This window comes from Martes martes, assembly GCF_963455335.1.
Source record: "Martes martes genome assembly, chromosome: 9".
NCBI classification, from domain to species: domain Eukaryota; kingdom Metazoa; phylum Chordata; class Mammalia; order Carnivora; family Mustelidae; genus Martes; species Martes martes.
This window is the reverse complement of record NC_137896.1, coordinates 34,345,662-34,361,807: the sequence shown is the minus strand read 5'-3', so window position 1 is coordinate 34,361,807 and position 16,146 is coordinate 34,345,662.

Here is a 16,146-nt window from a genome sequence, read left to right as displayed (position 1 = left end):
CCTTAAAAAAAAAACTGGTTAGTAAAAAATGTGCTTGGAAGATATAATCCTGAAACACCGGGAAGAGTATATTCCCACGTCCTTTAAATAATTCAGATGAATTGGCTCAGGGTGAAAGCAAGCTACATTAATTTCTTTAAGAAGCATGTAAATAGGAATCATTCAGCTTATTATTTCCCCCCAATATCTACAAAGTACCCAAATACATAGCACTGAATTAATAAATATTTGTTGAGTAAAAATATGGTAGAGAGGGAATTGGAGGAAAGATAGCAGAGCAGTTGATCAAACACACCATTAGGGATAGAAAGGCAAACCTCAGAGTTGGAGAAGATACATATTAACAATCCACAGCCAATAACGGACTCCAACCCAGACTATGCAAAAAATTATAAATCAAATATAAAAGTGCAACCCCATGGGAAAAAATGGCAAAAAATTTCTTCACATTGTATCTAATTGGCTAATAAACATGTGACAATGTGCCCAACTTGATTAGTTATCAGAATAATGCAGATTAAAACCATTATGCAATACCATGTCTTCTGACTAGATTGGTTTAAAATGAAAGACAGACAATGGCAATATTGGGGAAGATGTGGAGCACTTGGGATTCTAATACACTACTTCCAGAAGGATGAATTGGTACAGCTGGTTTGGAAAAAGTCTCTGGCAACATTTACCAAAGCTCAACATACACATTCCTATGATGCAAGAGATCCACTCCTGTGTTTATAACTAACTGAAGTGCATACACATGTTCACCCAAAGACACTAATGGAAATACACATAGCAACGTACTGATAATAACCCCAAACTTGGAACAACCCAGATGCCTGAAGACATAAATTGTGGCATAATCAATCGATTATTCCACAGCAATGAAAATGAGTGAGCTATAATTGCATACACTACATGTATGACTCCCACAAATATAATATTTGAATGAAAAAAGCCAGATATAAAAGAATATGAACTATGATTTCAAATACATATAGTTCAAATCCAGGCAAAATTACTTCATGCTGTTAGAGGTCAGGATGGTAGTTATTCTTGGGGGATATACTAATTTTACGGGACAAAAGGGGGACTTCTTCAGAGGTGCTAGATGTCTCAGTGGTCCCATGACTATCCATTACTTTGGAAATTTGATGGAAGGACTAATATGACTCAACATGAAGTAACAGTTCATGATTTAAGATTTATTCCGGCAAAGTATACAGTGCAGGAGTAACAAAAAATATATATACATAGGTCAAGTGCAGACATTCTTGTATATCCTTTGCAGGGAATGCTTGGGTTCATCTTCTTCAATTGTGAAGTACAAGGACATTAATGAGGCTCTCATGTCCAGGACAGTTGGCTTGCATCTTGGGGTCCACACTTCTTAAATAGAGTTGGTCACATCCCTGCCAAATGACTAGCTATGGTGTAACCCCCAAACCAGCCCCTGGGTGTACATCATGAACCTTGATATTTATTTTAAACATGCTGGTAATTTGGTTCATCTTGACCCAATGAGTTACCTTTGTAACCCAATATTACCTTTCTTGCTCCGGGGACTGATCAAATGGATCAAATGGATATTTTTAGCTTATGCTTATGCTTATGTACACATATTGTACTTTAAGCATTAAAAAAAAAATTAGTCAAGTACAATCCCAAACCATTTGGGATTGTGCAATCCCAGAACTCATTTGAGAAAATACTTTTTTTCCTAAGTTCATGTAAGATTATTGAAACCCTGGGAAGTTATCAAAATATCAAGTTATCAAAATATCATTTGGTATTCCCCGGGGAATACCAAATATAAGAGTAATTCTAAATCTAAGAATTATGGAAGAAGATGTCAAGAGAATGAGGAAGAGAGTCAAATTCATGAGGTTGAGTTTCAGAAGATGTGTAAGTAGGCATGTAGCAACAATTTTGAAAAAAAAAATTGTATTTGGATGTTTTACCTATTCTTTAATGTGTTTAAAGTGGTCAAAATAAGTAAACTACAAACAAATTTGTGTTTGAGGTATTCAGTATACGGCAACTTAATTGATTGTATAATCTGTTAAAAGTTACCAAAAATGGGTTTTCAAATGCTTACTTCGTATGTTTTTAATTTTTAAATTGACTATTGAAATATATGCACAATAAAAAGTCAATGGATCTGAGTTATGGTTCTGTTTTACTGTTTAATAATTATATGACTCTAGGCAAACCCTCTGATGTCTAAGAAAACATCAGAACATTTCTATAAGAAAACCCAGTTTTCTTATCTGTGCAATAAAAGGGAGCAAGAGCTCCAATGATACAGTCCATGGGATCCTTCTAGCAGTACAAGTTAGTAAGTTATGGTTTCAGTACCGTTGACTAATCCAACAAATGCTTTGTGGATCTACTATGACCAAGGCACTGGGTTAACTGAGGTGGGGAAATGAAATGCTGGAAAACAAAGGACTGCTGTTTTCAAGGGGCTCAGTTTGGTAAGCAAAACACACACAAAACACAATTCCTAGCAAGAGAGTAAGGCAAGAGTGAGATGAGACTGGGGAATCAGGAAGAACTATGGAACAGGTAGCACCTGAAAAGGCACCTTTATGAACCAACAGGTTTCCAATTCAAAAGGGAAGAGTAAACTCATGTCCAGGGAACACTTAAGCAAAGGATTCCATTGTGAGATGCTCAACTTAACAGAAACCGGTCCATTCCTGCTGGCCTGAGGATTAAGAAATGCATATGGAGCAAGTAAAGAAAGATTGGAACTAAATCATGAAGGTCTTAAACTTCCATGAAATGAAATTTGTAGGCAATGAGGACTAAGAAGGCTTTTAGGATGAGGAAGATATAATCAGCTCTGGTTTTCCATCCAAGATACCCTAATGTCACAGGTTGGTTTCCCCAGGAAGGAGACTCTGAGGCAGAGTTTAATGTCTGAGATGTGTATTAAGGAGAAAATACCTAAGGGCAGAAGGGAAGGAGGAAGAGTGAGCAGAAAAACAAGGTATGAGTAATGCAGACCCTGGCCAACAGCCCTGGCTAACCCCAAAGGGAGCTCTGGAGCTAGAGTGACCCCACAGAGGTCACTCTACCAGGTCTTTGTATTTCCACATTGATTTGTCATTGCTTGTGGGTGAACTGGGAAGGGCTGTGACCTCTTTGCAGCTGAGCCCATCCCTGAATGGCCTTGTATTGAAAATCATCTGCCAACCATCCTTCCAGGGGCTAGGCAACAAGTTCTTCCTTGAGAGGGGAGGTAGATGACACATCACACACCCACCCCATCAATTCTATGCTTTAGAATCACTTAGGGGCCTTCAGAAACCCAGGCTTCCCTCTGAATTGGTAGACATGGAAGAAAGCCAGACACTTTTATTTCAAATAAACTTCTCAGATGGTTTTGATGCACAGAGGTTTGATCATTATTCTTTTAGAAATTCATTCAAAACCCTCGAATAAACTCTGGGACAGGCCTATGTCCTTTGCTTATAGGGCATCTCTCCTGCCTCAAAGTATCTTCCTTGTATTTTGCAGGTAAGGAAACTAGTTTAGAAAGGTTAAGTGACATGCTCAAGGTCAAACAGCTGCTAAATATTACTGAGGCTCAAACTCTTCCATTCTGCTCCAAGCTCCCCCTGTCTTACCCCTCTCCACCTCCCTCTTTTCTTTTTCTTGCTCTCCCGTATCTCATACATTTAAAATTTACTTGAGTATAAGTCATATTGTTTGTGAAACGAAATGAATGCCCTCGTTATCCTTAGAAACTCTTCTAATGTTGTATTAGCAGCCCTTCTTATAAAAATATAAGCTTGTCCCTGTCATGGTAATAATAGATGCCCCTACAGTTTATCTGGCATAGATGGTCCCGTGGTGCCTACTTTGATCTTGGCAATAGCTTTTCCTTTAACTCACAATACCAGATACTGAAAAGAAACTGCAATGCTCTCTCATCTGTTTGCTCTGAATAAATCCTGCCTAGATCTTTACAAGACCAAGTGGATTTTTCCAGAAAACAGAGAGCCTATTAAATTCCCCTCGAAGAGTCAACCTAGGCTCTAGGTGGCAGCAGCAAGGATGTGTTGTTTTTGATTTTTTTTTTAAGATTTTATTTGTTTATTTGACAGACAGAGATCACAAGTAGGCAGAGAGGCAGGCAGAGAGAGAAGGGGAAGCAGGCTCCCTGCTGAGCAGAGAGCCTGATGCAGGGCTGGATCCCAGGGTCCCCGGGATCATGACCTGAGCTGAAGGCAGAGGCTTTAACCCACTGAGCCACCCAGGTGCCCCAAGGATGTGTTTTAAATTAAAAAACAGGTTAAAATGAAGATGAGGTAGGTTTAATGGGCCACAAACTTTTTTTGTTTTGCTTTGCTTTGTTTTGTTTTTGGTGGGTCTTTTTTGTTTTTTGGGGTATATTTTGGCGCAAGCACATGGTGCCTCCTTCAGATCTCTGATCAACTCTCTGATCCTGTCTAAACCACGAGGTCTGCGCAAAGCAAAGAAAGGTGGCCAATAATCCCTCCGAGAGAATCCATGCTGCTCTCCACGCTGACAACTTTGCTAAATGACAAGTGAGTTACAATTTTTCATCACATAGGCATGGCCTAGGGACCATGACTAAGGTGCTGTGGATAAGCTGTGGTAGATGAGGTTGTACTTTATTTTCCACTTTTCCACTCTTCAACCTCAAAACTAAACAATGGCTTATACAGGCATTAAGGGATAGCCTTTACATGGTGGTGTTGATGATGATGTTTCTCTTACAGAAAGAAACCCTGGCATTGATATTTGTGGGCATGCTGGGATTTCAGCAAGATAAAAGCAATTATGCACACTTATGTATGAGCAATTTACACAAGCAAAGGCCCTCATTGCTTGGATAGCAAGCCTTGTACTTTCTGAGCAGTATATATAATATATAAGCAGTGAATATTTTAATTTTTCAAAATCTGGCTTCTCATTCGGAATTCGTAAGTTTGCTCTGGAGTGAAGTTCACCTAAATCATTCAAAGGGATTTCATACAAATTTCACTGAAATCCATAACCTTAAAGATACACGGGTTTCCTTTTCAGAAAGAGGGTAGCACTCACTAAATTGAATAAAGTAATTTACTGTTGCTTAAGGCCATTGGCGCTTAAAGCTCCATCCCACAGAAATTCAGCTGTACTTTTTCACCAATAAAAATCCTTCTTTTCTCCACTGACTTACAAGGCCACCATTATTACAAATGAAATTCCCATATAGAGTTGGGTTTATTTTTGGACTCTTCTGTGGATGTCTGTTTATTTCATGACCTGATCGCAAAATGTTTTCATTTCTGTTCCTTCAGGCCAGAAAAAAAGAAAAGTCCTCTATGAGTTTTTGTCAACATAGACTCCTCTGTCCAGAATCATGCTCCATGTGTCCTCTCGAGCCCTGCTCCTGCTTTTCCTCACACTTCTCTCCAGCCACATTTTTCTTTTGTAGCCACTTTGTCCATCAACTGCTCCCACGCTGGTGTTTGCCCAAGTTCCATTTTTGACCATTCTCACTCAATAAAGTCTGTTCAGCTGTGTCTATGTTTTGAGCAGACACCAAAACAGGTGTGTCATCTGCCTTCCTCCCTGAGCCTCAGATTTTATTCCTCTCACTGACTACTTGACATCACTGAGTCCTGGGATGTTCTCAGTCCCTTCGATCTCAACACATTTTTCAAATTGAGCCACACGGGGCACCTGGGTGGCTCGGTGGATTAAAGCCTCTGCCTTCGGCTCAGGTCATGATCCCAGGGTCCTGGCATCGAGCCCCACATCGGGCTCTCTGCTCAGCAGGGAGCCTGCTTCCTCCTCTCTCTCTGCCTGCCTCTCTGCCTACTTGTGATCTCTGTCTGTCAAATGAATAAATAAAATCTTTAAACAAAGAAAGAAATTGAGCCACACGCCTTCTGCTCCAAACCCATTCTTTGTCTCTCATTAGCCATCTCAGTCAGTAGTCCCACTATCCAGGAAGTTAACCCAGTCAATTGCCTAGGAACCATCCCAGTTACTTGTTACCCCTTATCACCTACATCCCTTCGAGTACAACATCCTTCTGCTTCTGCTTTTTTTTTTTTTTTAAGATTTTATTTATTTATTTGACAGGGAGAGAGAGGGCACAAGTAGGCAGAGAGGCAGGCAGAGGGAGAGGGTGAAACAGGCTCCTTGCTGAGCAGAGAACCCAATGCGGAACTCGATCCCAGGACCCCGGGACCATGACCCGAGCCGAAGGCAGTCGCTTAACCAACTGAGCCACCCAGGCGCCCTGCTTCTGCTTTTTTAATATTTACTGAATCTCTTTCCTTTTTCCCACTCCTACTTCCAATGCCATATTTGAGCCTTTGATTATTCCTCTCAGAAGCTACATCAACAGCTCCCCGCAGAGTCTTGCTCTATTCCAAGGCATTACTGGGAGAATGGTATTTTAAAGATGCAAACATAATTAGGTCATCTGTTTTGTTTTATTTTGTTTTTATTGTGGTAAAATACACGCAACCTAAAATTTACCATTTTAATCATTTTTAAGTGTTGCAGTTCAGTGGTATTAAGTATGCTTATCTTCTTTCGTAACCATTACCCACATCTGGAACTTTGTTCCTACCCCAGACTGGAACTCTGTATCCACTAAACAATAACTATCCTCCTCCATTTCCCCCGCCCGCCTGGTCCTTCCCTCAGCCCTCGTAAACACTATTTCCTGTTTCTATGAATTTACCTATTCCATGTACCTCATATGAGTAGAACCACACACTATTTGTCCTTTTGTGCTTGTCTCACTTGCATAATGTCTTCAGAGTTCATCCATGTTGTAGCATGTCTCCATATTCCATTCCTTTTTAAGGATTGATATTGTAGTATATACCATATTCCGTTTTTCCATTCATCTGTCAGTGGACGTTTAGTTTGTTTTCACCTCTTTTTTTTTTTCAAGATTTTTAAAAAAAATTTTATTTACTTATTTGGGAGAGAGAGAATGTGAGAGAGAGAACATGAGGGGGAGAAGTCAGAGGGAGAAGCACACTCCCTGCTGAGCAGGGAGCCCGACTCGGGACTCGATCCCAGGGCTCCGGGATCATGACCTGAGCCGAAGGCAGTTGCCCAACCACCTGAGCCACCCAGGCGCCCCTTGTTTTCACCTCTTGACTATTGTAAACAATGTTGTGATTACTGGTGTAAAAATACCTGTTCAAGTCCCTGTTTTCAATTCTTTGGATATATACCCAGAAGTGGAATTGCTGGGTCCTAGGGTAATTCTATGTTTAATTTTTTGAGGAACTGCCATATTGATTTCCACCATGGCTGCCTCTCTTTACATTCCCATCATTAGTGCGTAAGGGTTCCAATTTCCCTACATCCTAGCAAACACTTGTTTTCTGTATTTTTACACACACATACACACACACACGCACCTATTTGTTTGTTTGTTTGTTTGTTTGTTTGTTTATTGCCATCCTAATGGGTATGAGGTAGCATTTCACTCTGCTTTTGATTTGTATTTCCCTGGCTGTGATTTTGAACATCTTTTCATGTACTTATTGGCCAGCCATATATCTTCTTTGGGCAAATGTTCAAGTCCTTTGCCCATTTTTAAATTGGATTGATTGGTTTTTGTTGTTGAGTTTTAGGAGTTCTTATATATTATGCGTATTAACCTTTAACATACGTATGCAAATATTTTCTCCTGTTCTGTGGGTTTCCTTTTACTCTGTTGATTGTGTCCTTTGCACAGATGATTTTAACCTTGATGGAGTGTAGTTTATGTAACTTTTCTTTTGTTGCCTATGTTTTTGGTGTCATATCTAAGAAATCAGTGCCATATTGAAACTCATGATAATTTTGCCCTTTGTTTTCCTATAAAAGTTTTATAGTTTCTGGCTCTTATATTTAGATTTTTGCCCCCTTTAAGTTAATTTGTATATATGGTGTAAGTTAAGCATCCAACTTAATTCTTTGGTAAGTGGATATTCATCCAGTTTCCCCAATACTATTTAAAAAGTCTGTTCTTTCCCCATTGTATGGTCTTGGCACCTATGTCAAAAATCATTTGACCATAAACATGAGGGTTTATTTCTGGGCTCTTTATTCTATTGCATTAGACTTTATATCTGTCTTTATGCCAGTACCACACTGTTTCGATTACTTCAGCTTTGTGGTCAGTTTTGAAATTAGGAACTGTGAGTCCTCCAGCTTTGTTCTTCTTTTCCAAGATGGCTTTGTCTGTTTGGGTCCTCTGAGATTCCATATGGAATTTAGGATAAATTTTAGTTTAGTTTTCATACCAGGGTAATACTGGCCTCATAAAATAAGTTAGGAATTACTTTTTCCTCTTCTACTTTCTAGATGAGATTGTGCGAGAGAGGTGTTAATTCTTCTTCCTATGTTTGGTAGGTTTCTCCAATGAAACCATCTGGGCCCAGAGATTTCTTTCAGGAGAACTTTTTAATTATGAGTTCAATTTTTATTAATGATTATATTAATAAAATACTAATATTTTGAGGACTATTCTGATTATATATTTCATCTTAGTTGAGTTTTTAGTAGTGTGTGGTTTTGAGACATTGTCCATTTCTTGTGACTTTTCTTGTTGAGTTTGTAAGCATAAAGATGTTCAAAGCATTTGTTTATTATCCTTTTAATGGCTGTAAAATCTGTAGTTATTGTAGAGGCTCCTTTTAGGCAAACAGGCTTGAGTGATGGAATCTAGAAAGAGCCATTAGGTGACCCACCTGAAAATATCCATAGACCCTAACTAACCAATGGGCTAGTTACAACCAGGCACGATTACCAAAAAGGGAAAATTCCATATGTCGCCACACCTTCTCATCTTCCTCCTTTAAAAACAGCCTTCACCCACTGCCTCCTTGTAGCCAGCCTCTCTTCCGTTGTAATGTCCACCATTTCCTTGCAGTGTATCCTATAAACTTCTATCTTCTTTGTTCTGCCTCAGGTGAATCCTTTCACTGCCCAAACCCCTGTCCTCCACAGGATTGTTGCCCCAATTTGGGTCCCCCATCTCATGGGGAGAGATACTCCATTTAGACACCACAGTTATTACCCCTATTTCATTCCCAATACTGTTGATTTGTGTTTTCCCTTTGTTTTTGTCTAAATGAGTCATTTTAATCCAGGCTGACTCTGATCATCTATTTTCATTCAATTTGTATATGGGTGATGTTGTAGTATGTCACAGAAAGGGATGATATTTTAAAAGTTTTTGAAAAGAATAATGGTTTGTTTTTACAATATATACATTCATTATTAAAAATTTCAAACCGTTCGAAAAAATATAGAGAAGAGAGTAAATAATCAACCAAAATCTTCCCATCAGAAATATCCCTTGGTTTATAATATTCTATAAATCTTCCTCTAGAGAGAGAAATAAAAGTGTAAGGTTATAATGAAAATAAACTGAAAGGTATTCTTTTTCACTTATGGGTGGTACCACTCATGTTATTTTAAAACTAAATTATATTTAATCTTACTAAAATTAAATTTAAAAAGAAAAGGAAAAGAAATGAAAATGTTCCTACAGTGTTTTCTAAACTTCAGAAAAAAATGTTACTTTCACAGAAAAAAAGTTATTTTCATAAGAGAAATAAGTTTCTAAACTATTCCTTTAAAGATAAGAAAAAAGACTGTGAAAGAGCTCAGTGAGATTGGAGGTTGATTTCATAAGATATCAATGTATATATCAGGTTTATATGAAGCATATGTAACTATGTGCTTCGACATTAATAATCTCCATTGACCTCTTGTTGAGGAAAATGAGGAAACCATGGTCCTTAAATCTCCTCAGAACTCCCCTCTCTCTATCTGCAGAACTTAGTAAATTACACAAAAACATTTATATTGCCAAGGTTGTAATATTTGTCCTGTTTTAAAGATCCCAAACACATAGTTTTTAGTCTCAGATTTATTTAAAAACAGATAGAATCCTCCTCATCACATTTGACTGTGGTTTCATCACTCTTAGGATTTGTTTTTTAAATTCATTTCTTGGGTGAGTCAATGTCATGGTCAAGTAGGATTTGTTTTTAAAGGTTTAAGTGTGCTATATATCCTGATTTGTTGTTTGAGAACAATTAACTGCCGTCTTGAAAAGCTGAAGAACAGACTGGCTAGGCAATAGACATCCTTGGGTCACTGTTTTTTTCACTCAGAACATTCCCCCAGGCATTGTATGATGCTGTGAAGCAATCAAAATGCAGCCTGATTTTCTTTTTCTTGTATGTAAATTGCCTTTTCTGCCTGGATGCACCAAAGATTATTTGTCTTTGAAATTCTATACCTTCACCCGAGTATATTTTAATTATGTCCTTTTGTTCAAGAAATTAACTTCTATAATATCTTTGATTAATTTTTCTATTCCATTTTATTCTGCTTTGCTGTTGTTGTTTTTAACAACACAGGTTGTAAAAAGTGGCTGGTATGCTGGTAAATGAAAACAACTAAAAATTTCTGATATGTACTGTTTGTTGATTTATATGCTGTAAAGACTCCCACAATGGTTGATTTCAAGCTATCAGTGTTGTTACCAAATATGGAGTTAGGACCTCTTGCAGACTGGTGCAATCCTTTATGTGTACATGTGTTGGATCTCCTTTGTTTGACTTCCATATAATTTTCCTACAAAGGGTTTTATACTTTTTTTGGGGGGGGTAGCTAAGTTCTGTCTATCACTGGATTTCAGTTGTGTTTATTCTCATTTCTTATTCTTTTACCTTTTGTGTTGTTTAATGACTTCTCCTTCGCCCCCACGCCCGCCCCTGCCAAAACTCTGCCAGGGTCCCTTTCATTTCTGGTCAGATTTTTTCTTCTTTAAATTCTTGTGTTTCTTTAAGAAAAAAATTTTTTTTTGTCAGATCATATAATCTTTACCTTTTTAGAACTTTGGAGAAATTTTTATCTGATCTTTTATTCTGTTTCCCTGGGGGTAATTCTCCTTCAGGTGAATTTTTCTCTTATCCTTTTTGTTTATGTTCCTTGAAACATTCATTTCCACTCCTCTGTTGTGCCTCTCCCCTCTTATCTGAGCAAGTGTCCCGTTTCTTTCTGGAATCCATGCTGTTTCCTTTATAATTGTGATGAATCTTGAGGGATTCTAGCTATTTGCTGATGAATAGCATGGCTGAGGGGGAATGTAAGCTGGGGTTAGTCTGAATCTTGACTCCGCAGTGTGGTCTTAAACAATCTACCAAAGTTCTCTACCCCTCATATATATCTTTTCACAGTTTGTGTTAATAAGGCTGGCTGGGATTAATTTCTCATGAAATATTCACTAGTAGGTAGCTTTATTGTACTGAAAAATGCACATTTCTAATTACTATTTAACCCCCTCAGAAATTACAAAGCACAAATACAGATTTTTAATAGTGGATAAAATCATGTCTTAAATGTTAAGGAATGAATACATGTCAGCTCAGGAGGTCATAATTAATCATTTCACACATAAAAGATGTATGGAGCCGGATAACTAAATAGAAAATGTATTTCTAGGTACCTGGTGGCTCAGTCAAGTAAGCAACAGACTCTTGATTTCAAGATCTCATGGGTCTTGGGATTGAGCCCTGAGTTGGACTCTGTGCTCAGGGGGGAGTCTACTTGAGATTCTCTCCCTCTCGCTCTGCTCCCTTCCCCCTCCACTCACATGGGCTCTCCTCCAACCCACTCCCAAATAAATAAATAAATCTCTAAAACTAGAGAGAGAGAAAGAAATGTACTCTTGTTGGTTTGTAAACTCAGGAGCTTCCTGGGTGAAACCTGAAACTGGTCCCCACACATAGAGGACAAGGAGAGAACAAAGAAAGAGGCCACTCCAGATTGGTAGGCAGCAATTTTAATAAGCAAGGGAATTTACACGTGAGGCTTGTCTTAACTGGTGCAAGATGAGCAGATCTCCACACATACCCACCAGAATCTTAGAAGTTTACAGAGGCCTTAACTAGGTTAAGTCACATATTCAGCAGGTGGACCCAACAATACATTACTCTCTAAGGTTGTGTCCTTAAAACTGGCTCCTACTATGGGAACAGTGGGCTGAATGTACATTCCAAGGACAGGGGGTAAGGAATCTCTGACTGCCCAGGTCCAGATTGTGGTTTAATTAAAAGTCACGTCCTTTCAGTGACTGCCTCCAACAACTCCCAATCGCTGATTATAGGTTATTTTACAAATGTTAAATTTCTGAGCCATGGAAAAAGTCTATTACTTATTTAAAAAAAAAAGTTTTTAAATCCCCCTGACAAATCGATGCAGTCCTACTTTGTGTATTCAATAGTGCTGTATTTGATCAATCTTAGTGTGGTGGACAAAGTAATGTTCTACCCAAATCCCTCTTAGGTGAAGGACCTGTTACCCCAGTTGCAGGGACTACTGATGGCCGATGGCCTTCAGGTGTTCTCTCCTTTAGGGACTGCCTTAGCTTCAGAGAGTTGCTTCATTTTCAAGTTCATGCCCATTCCAATACAGGCAATTGATTAATGTTTGTATATAAAGGACCGGACAACTCAAACCAACTCTCGACTACTCTGAAGGGTCATCCTAGCTCCAGAGCTCCCTGGAGGGCTGACCAAGACTCATTGGCCTGCATCATAACTTGACTTCTACCTCTGTCCACTCCTGCTTCCTGCACTTCCCACCCATACCTCTTGGTCCTTAATCAACAAACTCTCAAGAAATGATACTATATAAAAAGAAACTCCCTAGGTCTTAATGCAATGCAGTATGTCCAGAAATAGTATTATTATTCATTTATAAAGTTTACCTCGCATAACTCCTAAATGAATTTAAAGACAACTATCAATAATCATGGTATGTAATCAGTTAAACAACCACACAAATGCAAGCTTTGTTTAACAAGTAAGATATTTTTCCTGTGACTAAAATTCAGTATTTCAAAGCAAAATTCTAATTGATAGCAATCACGAAGAACACCTCTATGAAAATATTTTCTAGTTCTTGCATCTGTGCAAGCACACATACAAGAAGGTCAAAAATAGAAAATATTTATGCAAATAATGGTGGGAGTAGGAGTGGTGGGTGTATAGTTAGGCCTATGTATGTGGCTTAGAAAATAAAGAGGTAGACTTAGAGATTCCTATTCCTTTAAACAGAAAAACAAGGCTGATATACCAGGACATATTTATTCTTTGTACATAGGAGTATTGAGGGAGAAACGTAATTATCCATTTATCCTATGGTTCCTGCTTTGATACTTCAGCTACTGTGTTGAGGGTACCGAATGAATAGAAAACAAGAGAGAAATGATAAGTACTGTACCATTAACTATAAAACTGTTTAGAGTTATTGGGAATAATAGGGTACAGATGGTTACAAACCCTTCTTTTTAATTTGCTGTGCAGTTATGGAATCAGATACCGTATCAGTAACTCATGACAATATTGTTGGGGCAGCTGAGGACAGACAAGAGTAGAACTTCTTCATTTCCAAGGTTGGAAACTCATGACTGGTTTTGCAAATGTCTCTCTCTCACTACCGCAAGGACAGTGAATATTCTTGACATTGCGTGAGCCTTCAGAAGCTGGGAAGAGAGTGGACAACTAGGGGATTTAATATGAACCACAAAATACCATTGCAAGCTTCAGCCCAAACATCACTCATCAGAAAGCCCTGTCATCTCTTAGTATATAAACGTCCTCCTTTTGTCACAATCTGTCAGTCTTCTTAATTGGGTAAGCCCAGCCTTATCATGGCTTGTGTAATAAATTCGGCACTTGGATGCCCAGACTGAATTTTTGTCCTAGCTCAAGAAAGGCAGGGGGACAGCCAAGGGAGACTGGTTCAGACTTCAGGCGAGCAACTCAAGCTGGAACTAGTTTGCTAGACAACTAGCAAAATGAGCACGGAGAGGTCCGGGAACCCATTGCTCCCCTAAGCCTCAACTTCTAAGTCAGAAAGTAGCTAGTTAGTGCTGGGTGCACAGAGCCAGCCCTAGTGTGATTTCTATCAGGGCTGCAGAGCAGCCCGGTTGTGTGTGTGTGTGTGTGTGTGTGTGTGTGTGCGCGCGCGCGCGCTCACGCGCTGCAGGACCTTTACTTACTAGCCAAGGCACCCTCTCTAGGCAGAAGGAGCCTCTGTGGATGCCACAGACCATTTCTGGGCTGGGTTATTGAAGGATGGCCACACAGAGGTCATAGGGGGTGTTCTCTAGATTCCTGCTGCTCAGTGTGGTCAGAGGACCATGGGCAACAGCATCACCTGAGGGCTTGTTTAGCTTGTAGAATCTGAGGCACCTGGACAAACCCAGTGACTCTGAATTTGCATTTTAATCCTATGGCACATTGAAGTTTGAGAAGCACAGGTCCAGGTGGTAACAAGGGGGTTAGCGGAAGGATCTGCCTCTCAGCCCCGCCTCCTCCACCCTCTTTGCTCTCCTCTTTAGCGAGGCTCAGCCCCGCATTGGTCTCGCACAAAATTTCTGCGAACCCCGAGTGTGTGCGGAGGGAGCGTGCAGGAGCTACCCCGGCGCCGGGGTAGGGCAGCTGGGTGACTGGCTTGGCAAGAGGCTGCTTTCTCCCGGCTCCGGGCTCCGCAGAGTGGAGACACTCCCCCCCGACTCCCCCCCCCCACCCCCCACCGCAGCTGCTACTGCCTGCCTCCCGCCGGCTGCCGCGAAAACCCGGAACAGCTGCGTGCGCTCGTGGAAAGTCCTCCTAGGGGCGAAGCCGGGCAGCTGGGCATGCTCAGTAGCTGGGGGAGGCTTGGGTGGAGAGTAGAAAGCCGCGGCTCTGCCTCCCATCCCCTCCCTCTGGCCCCCGCCCCCCTTGCCCCTACCCAGCCCGTAGTAGTTGCCCGGCGTGCGCCCGCAGAGACCGGGAACATGGCGCTCCGAGCGATGTAGCAGCCGCGGAGGAGAAGCGGAGGAGGCGCCGCCGCTGCGCTGACAGCCAGCCGCCAGGTAGGCAGGCGCGCCAGGCTGGGCTGCCTGGGTGGGTAGCCGCGCGGGGAGGGGCGCTTGCGGGGATGCGCCCGGCTGGGACCCCGGGCATCTCGCTTCGCCGGCGGAGGATGCGAAGCGGACATCTGACAGCGCGCGATTGTGCATCGCCTAGGAGATGCCAGAGGCTGGGGACCGGCGGGCTGCAGGGCAGGGATCCGGGGACCGCCCCCACCCCCCATGCGCTGCCATCCAGCCTGGGCTCTCTGCGGGTCAAATAAAGGATAGTTCTTTTCTGCCGAGCGAGAGGGCGCGGGGGAGACCCCCGGATACCAGTTTTGGGAGTGCGCGGGTCCCCCGGACCGCTAGCAAGCCCCGCACCGGTTCTTTGTGTATACAGCCGCGCACGCCCAGGGGGGAGCCAGGGTGTTTCTCCCCAGGCGTGTTGCACATATTGCCAGGGCAGGATTTCCGTATGGTTTTTGTCTCTTGGCAGGTGTGGACTGGAAGATGTAATAGCTGAACCTTTATGGGGATGTGTTTTCCTTTGTTACTTGCCTTGGTGTGTATGTGTGTGTGTGTGTGTGTGTGCGCGCGCGTGGTGGGTTGTAATGGAGAGAGAGAACTTCTGCTCGTGGGCACGGGTGTGGGCAGAGCGTGGAAGAGGATCTCGGTTCCAAACTCTTGTCAAAATCGCGTGTGATGTCGGCCTCCCGGAGGGTAAACTTGAAAAGTCTAGAGATCATCTGTGCCCGGTTTGGAGAAGCGTGTTTGCCCTTCTCGAACCCATGTGTGTGTAGCTGGAGGTTTAAACATGGGACTCGAGTTAATTCAACATTAGGTATCAGTTAAGGGAATTTGAACCAGTGGGGCTGCCTGTGGTGGTCTTTTTTTTTTTTTTTTTTTAAGGTCAAATTAATAGAGAAGTTGGCAGGAAGCCAGGAGAAAGTGTTATCTTTAATAGCTGGTGACAGTTTGGGAGGCTAAATACGCTTTTGGGGAAATTGGGAAACCTGGCTTTGTACCGGGTTCTACCAAGAAATAACCATGGGGTCTTAGATAACTCACAAAATCTCTCAACATGTCCCTTTTCTCTTCTGGGGTTTGGTGGTATGTAGATACAATGTCTCTTACCTGAGTCCAGATGGACAAGACACTCTTGAAAAGCCCCTCCTACACTAGAAGTCTATGAAACTGGCTCCCCAGAATAACAGCTCTGCCGCCTTATATTTCTATATCTGTTACATTCA